The following is a 3,642-nucleotide window of genomic DNA, read 5'->3' as shown; positions in this document are numbered from 1 at the left end:
CTTCTTCTTCTTCTTCTTCTTCTTCTTCTTCTTCTTCTTCTTCTTCTTCTTCTTCTTCTTTTGTGACAAAACATTCTGACAAAAGCCCCTTAAGGGAGAAAGGGTTGGCATTAGCTCACAATTCAAATCATCATTGCAGGGGCGCTAAGGTGCCAGGAGATTAGAGCAGCCAGTTGCTCAGGCCCACAAAAAGAAACAGAGAGCACAGAGTGCATGCTTGCTGCCACTCAGCTCACTTCCTCCATTTTTTATACTATCTAGGACTACCTACCTGCCCAGGAATGGTCCCAACTCTAGTTACAATGAGTCTACATCAATTAAAGTAATTAAAAAAAAAATAAGGAAGTCGCTCACAGGCATACCACCCAGGGACCTAATTCCTAGGTAATTCTGGATTCTGTCAAGTTGACAATTAGCACTAAATAGCACATGCCCTTCAGAGGATATGGGGTCCAGGCTCTTCCTGCTTTTTCCTGACTACCATTAGGTAAACGGGCTTCCTGTACCATGTGATCCTGCCCTCATATACTGTGCCACCATAGACCCAAAGAAACAGAGTTAAACCATCAAAGATTTAAATGTCTGAAACCATAAGTCAAAGTAAACCTTTCCCCTTTAACATTGATTACCTTAGGTATTTTGTTACAGTAAAGAAGAACTGCCTCACATACTTGGCAACCAGGACACCACTCTAAAGTGGTACTAGAGTTCCTTTTAGCGTATCTAAAATTTAGGCAAGCTTCTTTTTTTGACTCCTGGCTCCTGACCTCTCCTTCTTAGCATACTTACTTCAGAAAATTTCTCCTTAAGACCTGTATCTTATAAAATGTAAATTTTATAAGCCACAAATGCCTTTCTTTCGAGGGCTGAGGGATTTCCATTTGAAGTGCGACCATCAAAAAAAAAATGGAGGCCTCTCTCTTGGTACCTGTGTGAGGAGCCCAATTTCAGAGAGCACCAACTGGTAAACAGACAACCATTTTACTTTGACAAGGTTCTCTCTCCAGTGTCCTTCATATATGTCCATTAGCTTACCCTTTGCCTTAAAAAACTCCATTACCATGTTTGCTTCAGCAGCATGCATACTAAAGTTGAGATGACCTAGAGAAGATTAGAATGATCCCTGCACAAGGACGACATGCAAATTCATGAAGTGTTCCATACTATTTTACTAAATCAGCATAAACCCTACTTTCTGAGTATTTGTTCTTATACCGTAGTTAACTATAGTGCTCATCCCTCATCAAGGAAACTTCTCTTTGTAACAGATGGAGGCCATTCCTGAAAACCACAATCAGTTAGAACGTAGAGTTGTGGAGCCCACTCCCAATAGATACATCTACAAAACAATTCCAGCATCTAAGGGAACATCCAATGCCCAATGGTCAGCCATGATAACATGCACGCAAGTAGCATTATATAGACCGAGGAGGCTATATTTAGTAGTATGTATGTGTATACACATACATACATATAACAATATTAATGAAAAAGGAGGTCATGAATTTGAAAAATAATGAGGAGTGGGATATGGGAGGTTTAGAGGGAGGAAGGTGAAGAGGAAATTATGTAATTATATTATAATCGTAAAAGTAAAAGAAATAATATTTTACACAACAAACACACACACACACACACACACACACACACACACACACACCCTTCCCTCCCTTGCCTTTTGTTTTAAGGGAGTTGAATTCACTCTTATCGCATTAGACTTGACTCTTACTGTAACTGTCTTGCCCTCCCACATAATATTCTTATTAATTCTTTAAGAATTTCATCAATGCATACTTTTGACTATATTCAGTCCACTCCTCTCCCTAACTCCTCCCAATCCACTCCCTCCTGACTCCATGCCTCTCCCCCTCCCAACTCCATTTCTTCTCTTTCTTTCTCTCTGTCTCTGTCTCTCTCTGTCTCTCTGTCTCTTTCTCTCTCTCCCTTTCTCATACACACACACACACACACACACACACACACACACACACACACACACACACACACACACACACACACACACACACACGACTCATCAAGTCAAGTTTGTGCTGCTTACATACTCATGGGTGTGAGGTCATTTCATGGTAGACCTACCCTTGTTCTTTAAGATTCATGCGCTTAAAAAGAAACCTGCCTGCTTCTGCTCCCGAATCTATCAACTACCAATAGCTCCTCCCTGGGGTGGGGATTACTGAGCCCTCTCCTCTCCTTGCTGCAGTCTTGATGATGTTCAGGCAGCCATGGGTGCAGTGGTCCTGCCACATCCAGAAGACCACAGTTTCAGTGACATCTTCCCTGACCTTTGTCTTTGGCAATCTTTCTGTCCCTGCTTCCTTGATGGTCTCTGAGACTTGGGTGAGGGGTGTGATGAAGACATCTCACTATTGGCTGGGCACGTCACATACACTCACTCTCCACCCTTTGGCCAGTTGTGGATTTCTGTGTTAACTGAAGACAGCAGTCTTTGATCATGTGCTTTTTTTTTGCTTGTTTAGCTCTACCTGGTGCAGTCTTTCTTTGACATATGGAAACTTGAATAAAATAGTATTTTACTTACCTGATTCCCCAGTGAGTTTGAAAGGCCAATAGCCCAGAACACAGGATGATTTTGTCATGGTACACTGCTATTTCGAGTCATTACTGGGGTCTTGTCATAAAAAATATTTCTCATACTTTAATTACATATAATAATTCTAAAACCAAACTGCTTTTTGCTTTTCATATTTCCTTGTCAAGAGGTCTACTAGGTACCCCAATCATACCCACATAATGTAATACACAGAAAATGCATATGCATACAATCACAATTAATAATTTCTATATTTTTTCAAGCCTGCTACATGTCACACACTATATAGTACACACACACACACACACACACACACACACACACATACACACACATACACGGCACTTTATAAACATTGCTTCATTAATGTTTATAGCATTTCTGTGTTAGGTACAATTATTTATTTCATAAATAGGGAAGTTGAGACTCAGAGAGGTTGAGTAAGCGTTATAAAGATCACACAGCTTGTATAGGTCAGAAGTATGATACAACCCAATCAGCCAGTCCTCAGAATGTGCCACATCATCTTTGAGCTATCTTGCTAGGATTCTGCCCCCAAATCTGTATTTCCAAAGGAGCCAAGAATGAGCTTGCCATATTTTGTCTGTATTATACTTTCCAGAGGTACCACAGAAAATTTCGCCACCATGTACAGGGTTTCATCTCAAAGCCATCTACTCCCTCCCCATTTCCTCTGTGTTTGTCACCTGTCATTCTGCTTTGTGACTGGGTTCCTGGAGCAAAGCAACCAGGCTGATCAGGGCTCAGTTAGCGACTTCTGGGGATCTCCCATGGTGCGTCTAGCACTTCCTCAGTGGAACTTGAAGACAGAGTGTTTTCCTGTTTGACTCATGTGCAAGAGGAAATTCCAGTATTTTCTTAACCGCCTGTTCTCTGCAGCATTGAGTGAGGGATGAATACAACCCAAATAATACACTATTGTATCATCAGTTGTGAGCTGATGACATCATAAGGCACAATAACAAGAACACCAGGAAGCAGATGGCAATGGCTTCTACCTCAAAGTCTTACCAGCAACAGACCAGTCTCTATTAAAATGCCTTTTTTTT

At 41.2% G+C, this 3,642-nt stretch overlaps 1 non-coding gene across 1 annotated transcript; it reads left to right on the top strand.

The window, feature by feature from the left end:
• The first annotated feature begins 1,065 nt into the window (after positions 1-1,065).
• On the top strand, positions 1,066-1,168 carry LOC116086657. The gene has a single exon (XR_004117036.1). It is a non-coding gene; the product is annotated as a U6 spliceosomal RNA (small nuclear RNA).
• Positions 1,169-3,642: the final 2,474 nt, after the last annotated feature.

Source organism: Mastomys coucha, unplaced genomic scaffold, assembly GCF_008632895.1.
Source record: "Mastomys coucha isolate ucsf_1 unplaced genomic scaffold, UCSF_Mcou_1 pScaffold12, whole genome shotgun sequence".
In the NCBI taxonomy this organism is placed as follows: Eukaryota; Metazoa; Chordata; class Mammalia; order Rodentia; family Muridae; genus Mastomys; species Mastomys coucha.
This window is presented reverse-complemented; position numbering and strand designations above follow the sequence as displayed.